At 33.2% G+C, this 17,316-nt stretch overlaps 1 long non-coding RNA gene across 1 annotated transcript; it reads left to right on the top strand.

Annotated features, from left to right (window-relative positions):
• The first annotated feature begins 3,257 nt into the window (after positions 1 to 3,257).
• Positions 3,258 to 13,790, top strand: LOC128206383 (uncharacterized). The gene is made up of 3 exons (XR_008256455.1): positions 3,258 to 3,364; positions 11,035 to 11,225; positions 11,489 to 13,790. It is a non-coding gene; the product is annotated as an uncharacterized LOC128206383 (long non-coding RNA).
• The last annotated feature ends 3,526 nt before the right edge of the window (positions 13,791 to 17,316 follow it).

Consider the following 17,316-nt stretch of genomic DNA (forward strand, 5'->3'; position numbering starts at 1 on the left):
TTAGTGAGAGAAACAAATCAATTGTTGCTAGCACTATTTATATAATGAAAGTAACAATTAATAAGAGACCACTTTCAAATCATTTATATATAATGTGTGTGTGTATATAAACGAAATTTATGAAAACCATGGTGCAATCTGGTGCAATTAAGGCGTTCTGAGGTGCTTTATTGAATACTGGAAAATGGACATATTTAGGATCATGTACGCAAACTGCAACTTTTGTTTTGTTAGAAGCATGCGTATTCAGCCGCGTACTCGCGTATATGCAGCTACTCGCCAGCTACGCGCATGAAGGCATCTCTAGTTTGTTATCATATCAGTTTCCAAAACATCGATTAAAAAGGTTTTTTTTATTCGTCATCATTAGTTATTATAGAAATTGGAATTAACATTATCCTGACATACTAAAAGGTATAAAAGTGGAACATGCATCGATATTTGACTATGTATACCATCTCTATCCCCCCTCCCCCCCCCCCCCCCCACACACACACGCTCACACACACACACATGACAATATATAATGTTAAGATCTAGCCCCTGTGGTTTAAGACGGTATAACTGGACGTGACAAAGTGAGCCCTTGCCCTGGCCAACTTATGTTTCCATGGTGTTCCGTGACTAAGATGACCTCTGTAGACACAGGGTACTGGTTTGTTATGTTGCCGTTATATACGCGTCAGTAAAATAATGAACCCAATAAACTTTCACGTTTTATTTTAGAGTAAACAGCAATAATATAGTCATCAAACATTATGCAAGCATCAACTATGCCAGTCGGCGGCAGCGTACACAGCAAAACGCATTGTCTAATAATTACTAATAATTGTCTTATACTAACGTTGGCACTGCATGTCGAAGTCAACCAGTTAAGAAGGTATGTTTCCCATAGTATATAGCGAATGAATAGAAATAATCTGCAAAGGCCAATATAAATTAATTGCTAGATTTCCATCCCATTTTCTTTTAAATGGGGGGCGGGGTTGACATCTTTTTTTCTTAGATGTCTGTTTCACCTTTGAATGTGTGTTCATTGGTATCCTTCATAAGAACCATTGTTTTTGACATTTTTTTCATCCTTTTTGGAATATTAAAACAATATTATTAATTGTGGTAAGTTTTATTTTAGAGTAAGAGTGCATCTTTAAATTATGACTTGTCTTTATACAATAAAGCCAACCAGTCAAAACAGTATCTTCGAACAGTTTTCCAAAATGCAATACGTCTGACGTCGAATCATCATCATCATCATCATCATCATCATCATCATCATCATCATCATCATCATCATCATCATCATCATCATCATCATCATCATCACCGTCATCTCATCATCATCATCATCATCATCATCATCATCATCATCATCATCATCATCATCATCATCATCATCATCATCATCACCGTCATCTCATCATCATCATCATCATCATCATCATCATCATCATCATCATCATCGTCGTCGTCGTCGTCAGCAACAGCAGCACCACCACCACAGCAAATTCTAATTTATCATTTAATTTGTGTTAAATTAGTTACTAGTTAGCACTCATTATTATGCCGTGTTCTTTGAACAAAAGCGTCTATAATAATCCACAAGTGCTTGTGGATTTTGTTCTCGGGCTAAAAATGCAGTTTTGTTCATAGATTAGCTAGCATTTTAGAATTTCAATATCATTATGTTGGCCGGTTTTATTCAAGTTTCAAGTTTTATTTATAATATATAATACCAGGAGGTCGTAGACCCATGAGGTCTTAAGTGCACAATGGTGACAAATACAAATAATATGTACGTGTTCGGTAACATATTAACTAATACATTTTATACAAAATTAGATAAAGAACAGGAATACATTGATAAATAAACTGTTCGAGTTATTGAACTCTTACTTTTCCTAGTTTATAAAACATCCTCCCTTTCAATCTAAGTGCGAAAATGTAATTACCTAGAGCGTATAAAGGGAAGATATTAAGGTAAATAATTTTGATATGCATGTTTGTGACGTTTTATGCATACTGTACGTTGAAATAGGATTCAAAAAGGAAAATATGATAAATTGCATATACCTAGAAATAAAATGCGCATCTGTTCCCTCTATTTCAAACACAATAATTTTAAACAACTCTTCATTAACGCATCATTTTAGTGGCCATTTTCTACCAAAAACAAAATGAAGATGATGTGTAACTTAAATTTGCGACAGAAACGACGAAATACTCGTTATAAACGTTATTTTGGCGGGAATTAACGTCGGATTCCTTAGCATACGTCATTAAGTATTTGACGTCATTTTCAACCGTTTCCGCGTGCAAAATCAAACAACATGGTGGCAGATCAAGAGAAAGGTAAAATAAGTGACACTTGCGTTTTAACGTGTGTTTTTTTTTTCGTTTTTTCAACTTTAAGACCTTTTTAGTCAGTTGTATTTTAAATGATACCATTGTTCTCTAAAAAATGCATTTGTTTCCATGGATTAGCTAGCATTTTTGAATTTCAATATCATTTAGTTGGCCGGTTTTATTCAAGTTTTATTCATAATATACCAGAAGGTCGTAGACCAATGAGGCATAAAGAGCACAGTGGTGACAAATACAAATAATATGTACATGTGCGGTAATTAATATATTAACCAATACATTTGTTTTCATAGATTAGCTAGCATTTTTGAATTTCAATATCATTTAGTTGGCCGGTTTTATTCAAGTCTTAAACAAATACAAATAATATGTACATGTGCGGTAATATATTAATCAATACATTTTATACAAAATTAGATTTAGAACATGCATACATCTATAAATCAACTGTTCGAGTATTTTTACTCTACGTTTCCGAGTTTATAAAGCAGCCTCCCTTTCAATCCAAGTGCAAAAATGTAATTACCAAGTGCGTAAACAGGAAATTTATTAAGGTAAATGATTTTGATATGCATGAGTGTGACGTTTTATTTGCATATGTTGAAATAGGATTGAAAAGGAAAATATAATAAATGTGACGCACTCTGAGATTTTGGGTCCAAATGAGGTAACCTCGTTTCCGAGAACATCAACGGACAACTTCAAACCTGAGTTAACACAATAAACTTTTATTTCCACTAAACAAACATTTGTAAGCGTCTATTTTTATTTTGCTGAGCTGTCCGGTAGTTTATATATTACAAATAGTTGTATTTGGCCTTTTACTTTAAGGTTTTAACAAATTAATTCCCATCTACTTGCGTTTCGTTGTTGTAATCTCCCTTTGTTTAAGATTGCTCATGACCTCATTTTTTCGTAAGATAAACATTGAGGTCAAAAGGCATACGCGTGTTTATTGACTTTTAACACGAGAATTTGGCAGAATTTATGGAATAAAACAAAGGTATGTACATGTTTTCATATTAATACATTCAAACCATCAGGGAAATAATCATATTATTGACTACTGACAGTTTTACATTGCGAAAAGTGCAAAATAAATTTGAACCGGAAGTCAAAATGGCAGACACTGTAAAAGTCAACACTTATGTCCAGACGTATTTTTATGTTTTATCATGCAGTGTATCGTTTTAATTAATTAAAAATACGTGGGCAGCCAACAACAATCATTATGTTCTAATGGAAACTAATTATTTTCACGCTGATCTGGATAATAAACTTGAAATTGTTGATAAATTAAGCCCCATTCTATATTGGAAAGTTGACACTGTTTGACTGAGAGGCTGTCAGACTTTTCAACCCCAGACATTTTAACCCCTTTGTCATTTGTGAAATCAAAGACTTTTCAACCCCTTTGTCATTTCAACCCCTTTAGGTGCTAAGACTTTTCAACCCCCCCCCCCCCCCCCGAAGAAAATAAAGAAAATAACTACATCAGTAAAGATTTTTTTTTTAAATTTCTTTTAAAAATCAAGAATATATTAAGACTAAAAATATAACAGACAGAAAATATGTAATACATAAAAAATATACATACATAAAACACATGATAATACAGTCGAAACTCGATGGCTCGATATTCTAGGGACCGGCCAAAATACTTCGAGCTTCGAGAATATCCAGCCAAGCGGGATTGCTTACAGAATGTTATTTTTTTATTAGTTACAAAAAGTATTGTTTACATTGTTTGTTATTGGCTACGCCATCTCCGCAAGGGAAGCGAAGAGTATTTATTAGACATAATTACAATCGTGAAGTTCGTAGCATGACTTATTCCATACATATAAAATATATTTTTATTTTTTTTAAATTATTATTAAAATACAGTTATGCGAAAACAACAAACAACCAATTTTAAACAGTGGGTTACACAACTATAGCTCATAAGGTATATCAAAATGCATAGAAATTAATAGATGGATAACAATTAGAGACAGAACTTAATGTGATGGCATGTTAAATCAACCTGTTTAACCATTTAAATTTAATAATAATTATAATACCAGTCAAGCAATTTTAATCAATTAGCGCCTTGTGCTAAATGGAGCCAAGCAATCAAATAAAGGTGTGAGATTCTTAACTGAACCCGCGAAAATGACATCGACCCAAGAATACAAAACAAAGTGTGAAATTCTAAATTGGGACCGCGAAAATGACTTCGAGCGTGGAGAAATATTGACCCTCAAGATATCGAGCCATGCGATCAAATTTTATATGAACAAAAAGTAAAAAAAATCAGACCTTTTAATCTGGTTCGAGCCAATGAGATTATCGAGCCATGAGATATCGAGCCAACGAGTTTCGACTGTACAATAATTCATAAATGGGTGCTTTTCAAAATAATGAGGCAAAAATGTGACATACTCAGCTGGGGTTGAAAATTCAAACCCAGTTTTCATGATAGTCACCTATTTACATGAAAGTAAATACTTCAAATTACACAGAAATAGCTTTGAGAAAGTATCAGGAAATACAAATAAACAAATATTTTGACCTTAAATCCAAATTTTGTGAACATTTCTTACAATATGGGTGATTTATAAAAAGTGTCTTACATGTACGACAAGAACCAAGCATAAATCATATGCTTTTTCTGAATTATATAATCAGTAATTGGTACCTGTGTGTAGTCATGTGCATAATAACTCAGTTGTTTAAGAAAAATAAAAAAAATCAACACATTTTGTCTAAATTTGAAACCAAAAATAAATTGTTACCTCTCAAAGTTTTTGCTGTAATAAAAACAAGAATCAAATAAGGAAAAAATCTACATGTACATTAACCTCACCTTATGCATCTTTATAGACCACATACCAAATTTCAAGAATGTATTGTAACTTACAATTGCCAAAATTTTTCATTTCAAAATTGAACTATTTTTCGGTGGACAGAGGACACATATTGAAAGTCAATATAATATGCATTTATAATAACTTTTATATTAATAAAAAAACTATTTGTGATCAACCTAAGACATTTCTGTGTATATGATAGAGTGTATTCCTCAAAATTTCTTCAGTATCACATTTTTCACAACAATTTCCTCAAAATTCAACAGCATGTAATGATGCAAATGGAAAATAGTTGCTAAGAGAACAACTTACAGCAAACAATCACATATATAACATTTATTACTTCATATTGAGTCTTAAAATAAGAAAATATCATCAATGGTAATATCAAGTACTATAATTCATACATGTTTAGTACTTTGTTATGTGATGGAAAGGGTGCACACTGGGGACAAATCATAATGCAAGTAATATTTTTCAATAATGTAATTATTTGTGTAACTTAACTATTCTTGGTAAACATATTTACAATAAGAGGAACTGTCCTTTCAGTAAAGCTTGAAACAATACTGTAAATGTTTGAAAGATTACATTAGAGCCTACAAAATTAAATTTCTAAACAATGGAATAAAATATGTCCACAGAGTGTGATAATGTTTTTGGTCTCAATGCACCTGTTACCATAAAAAACTTTTGTGAACATGTCTATATTTAAAAGATGCCTCTTTGCCTTTGGCATCCTACTCAATAGAATAGTATCTTTTTTATTAGGCATTTTTCAAGAATTAAATTCAAGAAAATTCTCAACTTTTGGTTTCCACAAGGATTTAAATTCACCTGGCTTTGACATGGTTTTACTTTGGTCCATTTTTAGGCGCTCAAATTGTCAAAGACATTTCTTGCAACTCCACATATTCTTAGCATTGCTTGTGTATACTAGCTAGCTGCCTTTTTAATTTTTTCCTGATTTAGTTGGTGTGCCTACTTTTCTTATGACTATGACCGACAGACATCACCAATTGTGTAATTTTCTACAACATGACTTATTTTTAGACCTTCACTTTGGTGTGGCATTTTTTACCAGACCGTTAATTGTGGAGGCCCATGCCATGGAATCCCTCCGAAGCCATGGGGTTGTTTTGCATGTTGTGCTTTTTCTGAACTGATGCTACTTTAACTGTGTGTGTTCATACATTCTCATTTTAACCTTTCTCCTTTTATTCTGTCTGTCATTTTCTAGACTTTTGTTGTTTCCTCATTTCGCTTCATTTTATTTCTTCTCTGCCTCTGCTTCTTAAGTTTCTCCTTTTCTTTTATTTGTAAATCATATATAGGATCTATTTGTCCTCTTTCTTAGTGTTTGAGCAGTAACCTGGCAAATGCTGCTCTTTTTCTCGGTATCTCAATCTCTGTCATACATTTTCTGCAACTTTTGATCTTTCCTAAGTCATTCTTTCTTGCGCATCCTAGACTTCATTGTGTTAATGTTTTCAACAGTCTTTTCTTCATTTGTTTTCATATTTTCTATGTGATCTCTTTGGAAAAGGAAGCTTAACTACAAGTTTTTCCACAAGGGTACTTATTTCCTACATACAAAATTATAATCTGGTATATTTGCTATCCATATAAAAAAAATTGTCCCCTGTGCACTTAATTGAAGCATATAATACCTTGAACATATAATAGCATTACATGAATAATTTCAATTTGATTTGATGTTTTTTAATTGTCATGATAAAATCAAAATAGAATATTTAAACAAAATATGTTATCTTTTGTGCCTCAATACTGAAACTGTATTTAAATTAATTCAATAAACCTTTAAGAGTAAACATTTAATGGCTTTATAATTAAATAATAAATTAAAAAGTATTTATAACACACTTACCATCAAGTTGCTAAACTATCAAGTGATGCCTAAATATAACAAACACACTTCTCAGAATGTGGAAATAGCACCATATTTGTTAGTTTATGACATTTTATTGAACTCTGCTAAAACAGGGTGCACAGGGGACATTGCTTTAAACCATGCAGATGCTTCAAATCTCTGTATGTGAGAGGCTGAAAACTGTTTTTGCATCTGTTGTAACTTTCTTTTCTGGGAAATACAGCAGAATATCATTTTATTGAAGAAATTATAGAAATCTGACATCAAACAACCGAAAAGGTGCACAGGGGACATTTTGGGGTAATAAGTCATGCATCTGAGTTACGGACAAAATAATGTATTAAATAATAAAACAATGTTATTTATATAAAGCTGGCAGGTTAATGTTATTGAAATAACATAGTAACTTAACATAAATAGTGCTTAAATGGAATGGTAGTGTTCTCAATGTGAATTGAATATTCTTTCTTCTTTTTTAAATGAATGGGGGTCCGTCATATGACATTAAAATTTGGTTAACATAATACATATTTTTTTTAATTGAAGTATGTTTTTAAAATGAGAAAGGGTTAAGTTACATAAAAAACAATAACAAAATACTATATCATTCAGTTTCAAAAAATAAAACACATTTGAATAAAGGTCTTCATGTAAAATGTCACACTTTTTTGGGTGCACAGGGGACAAATTGAGCAACATATTTTTACACAACTTTTTTCCTGATTGAGCCATCCATTTGAAACTCAACAATTTTCTTGACAAGATTGATTGGCCCTATAATGTGCTTGCAAACACTTTCCAAAAGTGAAAGGAATAAAAGTTAGGATAGATAAAAGAAAAAGCCTCATTATTTTGAAAAGCACCCAAATATAAATAAAATATTTGACTGTCCATTTAGCTATTTAGTCGCTTATGCACCAGTCACCACGGCCTCCCAGCTCCAGGGGTATACTGGGGATAGCTGGGGAAATGGGTCGTGTTTTCACCTTCCAGGTTGCCCCGCAGTGCCGGGTGTTGTCTTCACGCCAAATTTAGTGGGGAAAGGGCCTCTCCTAGAATCCCTTGGGTACGGGGGCATTTAGCAGGGGTTTCACGAGCAGTTCTTCCCCGCAGGGCAGGGACTTTGCCCGGGCTTGGCTGAACCGAAAGTCAAAGTTACAAATGACTGGTGCATTAGCCATAAATCTTCCTTCAAGGAAATCCTCACACAATACATATCATGTACATGGTACTGCTCCCTAAATTAATTGAAACAGCATATCTTTTTCTTTTTAACGAAGTTTGAGGGGGTATATAGGAGTGAGCTTGTCGGTCGGTCGGTCTGTCTGTCGGTCGGTCGGTCGGTCTGTCGGTTTTCATGGTTTCCGGACGATAACTCATGAAAGGCTTGACAGATTTGAAAAAATTTTGGTACACAGGTGTAACATCAGAAGATACAGGTCAAGTTCGATATTGGGGCTGGTGGGGCCAAGGTCAAGGTCACTGTTACTAAAAATAGAAAAACGGTTTCCGGACGATAACTCATGAAAGGCTTGACAGATTTGAAAAATTTTTGGTACACAGGTGTAACATTAGAAGATACAGGTTAAGTTCGATATTGAGGCTGGTGGGGCCAAGGTCAAGGTCACTGTTACTAAAAATAGAAAAACGGTTTCCGGACGATAACTCATGAAAGGCTTGACAGATTTGAAAAATTTTTGGTACACAGGTGTAACATCAGAAGATACAGGTCAAGTTCGATATTGGGGCTGGTGGGGTCAAGGTCACTGTTACTAAAAATACAAAAATGGTTTCCGGACGATAACTCATGAAAGGCTTGACAGATTTGAAAATTTTATGGTACACAGGTGTAACATCAGAAGATACAGGTCAAGTTCGATATTGGGGCTGGTGGGGCCAAGGTCAAGGTCACTGTTACTAAAAAAAGAAAAACGGTTTCCGGACGATAACTCATGAAAGGCTTGACAGATTTGAAAAATTTTTGGTACACAGGTGTAACATTAGAAGATACAGGTTAAGTTCGATATTGAGGCTGGTGGGGCCAAGGTCAAGGTCACTGTTACTAAAAATAGAAAAACGGTGTCCGGACGATAATTCATGAAAGGCTTGACAGATTTGAAAAAATTTTGGTACACAGGTGTAACATCAGAAGATACAGGTCAAGTTCGATATTGGGGCTGGTGGGGCCAAGGTCAAGGTCACTGTTACTAAAAATATAAAAATGGTTTCCGGACGATAACTCATGAAAGGCTTGACAGATTTGAAAGATTTTGGTACACAGGTGTAACATCAGAAGATACAGGTTAAGTTCGATATTGGGGCCGGTGGGGCCAAGGTCAAGGTCACTGTTACTAAAAATAGAAAAACGGTTTCCGGACGATAACACTTGAAAGGCTTGACAGATTTGAAAAAAATTTTGGTACACAGGTGTAACATCAGAAGATACAGGTCAAGTTCGATATTTGGGCTGGTGGGGCCAAGGTCAAGGTCACTGTTACTAAAAAAGAAAAACGGTTTCTGGACGATAACTCATGAAAGGCTAAACGGATTTGAACAGTTTTTGGCACACAGGTGTAACATCAGAAGATACAGATCAAGTTCGATATTGGGGCTGGTGGGGTCAAGGTCACTGTTACTAAAAATAGAAAAATGGTTTCCGGACGATAACTCATGAAAGGCTTGACAGATTTGAACATTTTTTGGTACACAGGTGTAACATCAGAAGATACAGGTCAAGTTCGATATTGGGGCTGGTGGGGCCAAGGTCAAGGTCACTGTTACTAAAAAAAGAGAAACAGTTTTTGGACGATAACTCATGAAAGGCTAAACGGATTTGAACAATTTTTGGTACACAGGTGTAACATCAGAAGATACAGATCAAGTTCGATATTGGGGCTGGTGGGGTCAAGGTCACTGTTACTAAAAATAAAAAAATGGTTGTAATACCCTGATGGCCATCATTCCAAACTATGAGCAGCTTGATAAATTTTGTGTATGATTTTCCGGATTTAAAACCAAACAAACATATATTTATATTTATACCTCCAAATCTCAGAATCTTTAGATAATACATTATTGATTACATTTTAAAGAACTACATGTATCATCAAACTGTACTTAAATAGCATTAAGGTACTACAACAAAATGTTTCGACTACTGACCTCTTAAAAGCAATGGAAGTTTTATAAATGTTCAATTTGAGGTTTTTATTGGTGTTTTACAGACAAAATAAGGAGATTGTTTTGTAAATCCTTCCTTGCATTCATTTTCTTTTGCAATTATTCAAGTTTGTTATTTCAAGAACAAAATAATGGTCATAACTTTGTACATAATATATGAGATTTCACTGAAATATTTAAAACCCTGTAGAATATAATAATTGTTCGGGTAACCTGAGGCATCAAAATCTTACATCATTTGCCGGCAGCAAGTTATTAGTAAACCAATGCAAAGCCTTTGTGTAAATTTCATCCAATACTTTGGAGAAGTGTGTAACAAATAAGACAAAATAACCTTTAATTGTATTTCAATAACAATTTGTTAATTTTTTTGGCAAAAAACAATGAAAAACACCTGGCTGACAAAAAATAATAGGGGTTGAAAAGTCTTTGATATAGGGGGTGAAAAGTCTTCAATATAGCCATTAAAGTATTTCAACTAGGGGTTGAGAAGTCTTTGATTTAGGGGTTGAAAAGTCCAAACAGCTAGGGGTCGAAAAGTCTTTAAAATAGGGGTCGAAAAGTCTAAGGGTTGAAAAGTCTTTGTTTTGAGAAGGGGTAGAAAAGTCTTGGGGTTGAAAAGTCCTGCTCCCGACACAGAAGGCAACAAAATTCTGTCCCGACCGGCAATTTGCAGAATTTACATATGAATAATATTGATATGATTGTTCTGTTCAAATTTTGTTTTGAACCTAAGATAACTTAATTCAGGTGAAATGGTGATCATTCAATGTACAATGGAAGGAGTGGTGGGTCCACTGTCCAAAAGTCATCCCATGGTGGACACAATATCCTGCAGCTTATTGAAGACCCAGCCAAGTCCGTGACCCAGCCAATACGATGGAGTTCTTTAAGAAATTGTTGAAGCCAATACCAGGACTGACCAAGTACCACCATTTTTGGTAAATACACCACCTTCTTGATCATAGGTTTGGACATACAAAATCATAATCATGGTGTTAATGAGCTTAAAATAAATATAGAATGATTTTTGATCATTTAAGGTAATAGATGATAGATATTATTAGAAATGCTTTCGGTTACAGTTTTATTCAATGGCTGTGTAGTCATTTTAAATACTAATTGAATTAGTAATATTTTAAAACTGTAAACTTATTCATTTTTTGCATTATTATCTATATTTTTTGTGTTACTTGTCTTTCAGGATCACGAGTAGACATCCAGGGATAGAGTTTGTGCGGGAATATTTGACAATCCAGATGTTGCCCTGTCTGCAGTGGTTAAATGCCAGAGAGAATTAAAATCAAGGAACTTCATGCAAAAAGGTCTTTGCACCTGTCCTGTTAGAGGAGATCACTCCTCTGTGCAATAACAGTCCATCATGTTCCAAGCCAACAGTTTCCAAACCATCTAGTGGTGTTAGAAATAGTGTACTGACATAGTTACACATCTTTTGCACTGATAAACCAATTCAGTCATTAATATGGCCCATGTTGCTGTTTTGATGTAATGAAATGTAGAAAAAGAAAAAAAATAAGCAAAATGTATCACGGTTATTTCAAGTAAAGGTTCAATAATGGCAAAACGTGTCAACTTTAAAGAAAATAATTTGATTGCTTTTAGGCTTGTTATTGGTGACTTTAAGATCATTTAGAACAATGTTTTTATTGTTGTGACAGTTTTTGTTTTAAAGAAGTAGGCCAAATGGTAAGAGATTTGTTCCAGAGGATTAATGCAGCAGGCTGTTCTTGTTTTGTTTTGTTTTAAACCAGTTCTTTTAACCAAAAATAACTTTGCCCATTCAACTATCCCTGATTATGTATGATTTCATGTTATGCTATTTCTTTTTGCATTTCTTGTTGTTGTGAAGTTGCCATATAAGAATTAGTCATAATAAGGCATTAAGTTTACATGAGCACATGTTGTAAACAAGTCTTTGTTTTTATTTGTTTGTTGTTCAAAGGATGTATGAAATATTAAATAACCAATATTTTCATATTGCTTTAAGTTGACAATATGTACTAAATTTTACATAATGTTAGAAGTAAAATATTAATAAGAACTAAGAAATAAAATTAATAATAAGATGTGTACAGATGTTTAAAAAATCAAACCTTATCATTTTGTAGGGCTTCTAAAACAATTTAATTTCTCTTGCCACTCTTTTATCAGTCTGTTAATGCTATTGGGTAAAAAAATATATACTCACCGTTGGAAACTTAAAAGAGATGATGAAGTATAAACTAAGCTACTGGTTTACATTTATTTTAATAGTATTGATTTTATCACGTTTGGCAAAGTCATATTATTATTCAAATATATGTCAGAATAATAGCCAACCTTTTTGAGGGTTATGAAAATGGGGGTGCAAATCACACATTGTCAGATGAGTTAGTTATAGCTTATTGATGATGCGTTGGTATCATTTTTGTCCACACAATCACCGTAAGTTCATAGATATTATGATAGTTGTCAACTTATTATTTTAAGTTAAATAAACTTCAATCTAATTGGAGTGAAAGTTTGCCTTTTACCAAAATAATACCCTGTTCCAAACTTGAAGATGCAATTTTAAATGATCAGTTTAATTTTAGTACATGTTTCACATGTTTGAAGTCTCATTCATTCCTGTATTTACTAGTATATTATTGCTGTCTTTGAAATACAATTGTTATTTTAGGGACATGAATTTATTTGCATTTTGCCCTTTAAATTAAAAGAATTTTATGACTAAAAACTGAATTTTCATTGAAAAAAAACAACATTGTTTTATACAAATTATAATGAACACCATTGCCATGGCAATCATTTTATATGTTGTCACAAGAGGGTAACACTTGTAACTTATCATTTTTAGTTTAATATACTTACATATTGTTGGAGTGAAAGATTACCTTTCACCAAAATGATGCCTTGTTTCAAACTTAAATATAAAAGGTAAAATGATCTATTTTATCCTTAGTTTGTGTTTACAATGTTCGAAGTCTCCCTCATTATTTTATTAACTAGTATAATAATGAGATGCTTGATACACTGTTGTTACCTAAGGAAGATGAACTTATAATAAATAATTAATGACAAAAAATGATTTTTTGAAGAAATAAAACACATTGTATTTTTTTTAGGAAAACCATTGCCATAGCAACCATATTTATATTGTCACCAGAGGGTAGCAATTGTAATGCTTTTTATATTAAGGTTAAAATAGTGTGTCTTTAAATGTAGCACTAATTGATCTACATGTAAAATTGTTTATATATTTACTGTATAAATATGTTGATAATCATTAAGAAGTAAACATTATCAAGAAACACACTTTTTGTTGTTATACCTGTTATACGGAAACTTCAATTTCTCAGTTAAAATTTGAAAAAAAAATGATTTGTATAGGTAAAATAATAAGCTTTGTGAATATGATATCCACTTAATTCCGCCCAGATTCCTCAATTTGGGCCCTAAATCACTTGTTGAATCACAAATATACATATGTATTGTATACATTTAAAATTCATTATGTACAATAAACAATAACACCTTATCCTTTGTTTTTGCCGAAGTTTCCATAGATTCGATTCTCATGACTAAGTGTTCAGGAGAAATATTTTTTTGAGAAATCTACAAAAACATGCTCATACTTAAGTTGGTTAGCAAGTTGATGGCTTAAATTCTTTCTCATTATTTAAATGAAAAAACTACAGAAACAAGCTCAGTAGCAAACTATTTCAATATAAACCCCGTTTAATGGCACAGGGTAAACGCCAAAGACATAGAACACAAAAACAAAACACTACAAACATGGAACAATAGCACAAAACTCCACAAACAAAACCGCATATATACTGTATAAAAAACCAAGGTGTGTTTATCAGGGATTGTTAGGGACCGCATATGAACGGTCAGTAAAATATAAATACCTACTGTTAGAATTAAGATAATTAGATGAAACTTACTTCACCAGGTACGGCCGCCATTTTGTTTGTTTGGGTAAAGTGCAGTCGATTCTCCTCTCTGAAATGATATCAAAAATAATATGTGGCACCAGGCATTCACAATTTGCGGGTCGAATTCCTTAAGTCAATTTAAATACAATATATTAAACATTAACAAATCTATTAACAATCAGTGACCCCGAATCCCTAAATACACTTAAAATAGATTTTTAATACTGAATTGCATCTGGTAAGCGCCAGGAATTGAATGGTTTATAAGGGTCATAATAAGTAAAGTAATAAAGAGTTTAATTAGAGGAGCGTGCGGTCAATTTATCATAATTTAAATTTAAATACTAATTTATATTTTCCATACATAAAAAGGCTTTCAGTGTCTTTAGCAAACGTACTCATGCTGTGGTATTTATTTACCAAACATACCGAGTTATTACTTTCCTTGTGCAAAAAGGGGAATTTTTTGTGCAGTTTATGTAACGTTTCCCTGATATGTAAAATGTTTTATATATTCCTAGACTGGAAACATTTCGTTTTGCCAAAACACCTGAGCAGTTTGAACTAAGGCAGCATACAAGCGCACATTTAATTACTTTTTCAAATGTATATACCTCATTTTCAATTAAAGATAGAAGACAAATACACCCCCATGTTTTCAGTAGATGTGAGCGCAATGAAACTTTATAAACAAATATTATACTTAGAATATATATTTTTTTTATATTTTACCCCCATTGCTCCTAGAAATCTTTCGGAAACGAAATGCCTTTACTATGTCAGTTGCATTGCTTGAAGCGCGATTCTATAAAATTTGAAAAAATCAAATATTTCAACAAGCTAGAATTATAATAACCAATTTTAAGAAACAGCTGCAAAACTACGACAGGTGTTATGTCATCTGCGCCTTACTTTAAGTTATGTATTAATGTTGTTTTTTTAATTGCTTTCATTGGAATTGTATATATTTAAATACGTTGAGACTATTTAAAAAAAAAATGCGACCTTTCGAATTCGCGTTTGCCTTTAATAATACCATCATGAAACGTCCCCATCATGTTGCATTGGTATTACTCATACAAACAGGACTGATTACCAGAATTGTACTAAAAAAAACGCTTCTACCTTAAGATTAAAGTGTTTTGTAAAATTATCTTTGAATGAATAACTTGTATGGACTTTTATTTTCAGATAATGTTCATCCATCACGAATGGCATTAATATGGCGGAGATTTTGGTATGATGGAAACGTAAACCACCCTGTTTTGTGGACATTTTCATCCCATATTGAACAAAATATTTCTTCGCACCTACCAGCAGAGTTGTTTCGTCAGAATGTACTATAAATCCAAACACATTTTTTTAACATTAACAATACAGTATATTGAACACGTTATGAACAGGACTTGTGTTTGACTAAAAAAAAAATATCACAATTAATATGGCATTGTCAACAGTTCCCGTACTATATGGGAAGCCAAATATTGAAGATGCGGGACATTACCACCGACTTCTTGATTTATTCTTTGGCTGTACAGCAGAAGCACTACGAAAATATCTTGAAAAGGACATTTCCAGCCAAGGAATGACCCTTAAAGATTTTTTACAACAAGATGATGTTAAGAAAAAAATAAAAGGGAAGTCTCTTTTTCCTGAGCAAAAAGTCCTACTTCATAGTCCAAAACCTTCTTACGAATCATTCGACATTACTCTTTTATCCATGTTAATTCTAGAAGTTTGCAGTCCTCTTGAATGTGTCTCACAATCTGTATGGAAACTTAAAAAGCTGAGAAATGACGTAGCACATAACGTTAAAGGAGAAGTACATGGAGATCAAACATTTAATGAAGCTAGTCAAGAAATTTTGATAGTTGCCAAGGAAATTGGAAAAGATTTCACGGATAAAATGTTGAGCCAAATGCGCGACATTCGAAACAGAGAGATGGTGCGGACACGAATAAACATGGAACAGATCGTGATCAATGGCGAATACTTCATGGTTAAACTTGTTGAATCTTCAGCACATGAACATGGTAAGCTTTGATGTTTTGGTGTTCATAATAAAATGGCTAGGATAAAGGAACACTGTTGTGACCTTAAAAATTGTAATGACATGCATTACACTTGTTCATTATAATGCTCAAATTTGTATATTAAATACCCAAAAAAGTATTTTAGCCTCCGTTAATGTAATCAACATTTCATCTGAATTACTGTCAACTTACAAAAAATGTACGTTTGTATGAAACATATCAGATATTTTGTACTGGTAATCATTATTTAATTTAAGAAAGCTCAGACGTAACAGAAACGAAGATAAAACTCAATTTGTCTCGATGGATACGACAGCTTTCACGAATGGACAAATTGAGTATATTTCTTCAAAGTTTGAAAGATGTGGGTGTTATAAGTGAAACACAGAAGTTGACAATCGAAACAGAGTTTCAGAATTGCAGCCAAATGCAAATGCTTGTTTTGTTCGTTCAGAATGAAACCAAAGCAAATCTATTTAAATTCTGCAAGGTCTTGAGATCAATTCATCCATTGTTGGCAAATTTGATTGAGGGGACCGACACAGATGGCATTGAAATTGGTAAGGATAATGATACTGAAAGTATAAATACGATCACTAAATGTATATCTAAAAGACGCCTTCATTTCGTTTTTAGCTCACCTGAGCACGAAGTGATCAATGTGAGCTATTGTGATCGCCCTGTGTCCGTCGTCCGTCGTAGTCGTCGTCCGTCCGTCGTCGTCCGTCGTCAACAATTTGACTGTTAACACTCTAGAGGTCACAATTTTAGCACAATCGTAATGAAAGTAAGTCAGAATGTTACCCTCAATAAAATGTTGGACGAGTCCGATATTGTATTCATCTGGGGTCAAAATCTAGGTCACCAAGTCAAATGAAAGAAAAAGCTTGTTAACACTATAGAGGTCACATTTATGACTGTATCTTCAGGAAACTTGATCAGAACGTTAATATTAATGATCTCAATGCCAAGTTCGAATCTTGATCATGTGCGGTTAAAAACTAGGTCACCAGGTCAAATTGAAGGAAAAGCATGTTAACACTCTAGAGGTCATATTT

The sequence above is a fragment of the Mya arenaria genome, chromosome 10, assembly GCF_026914265.1.
Source record: "Mya arenaria isolate MELC-2E11 chromosome 10, ASM2691426v1".
Taxonomy (NCBI): domain Eukaryota; kingdom Metazoa; phylum Mollusca; class Bivalvia; order Myida; family Myidae; genus Mya; species Mya arenaria.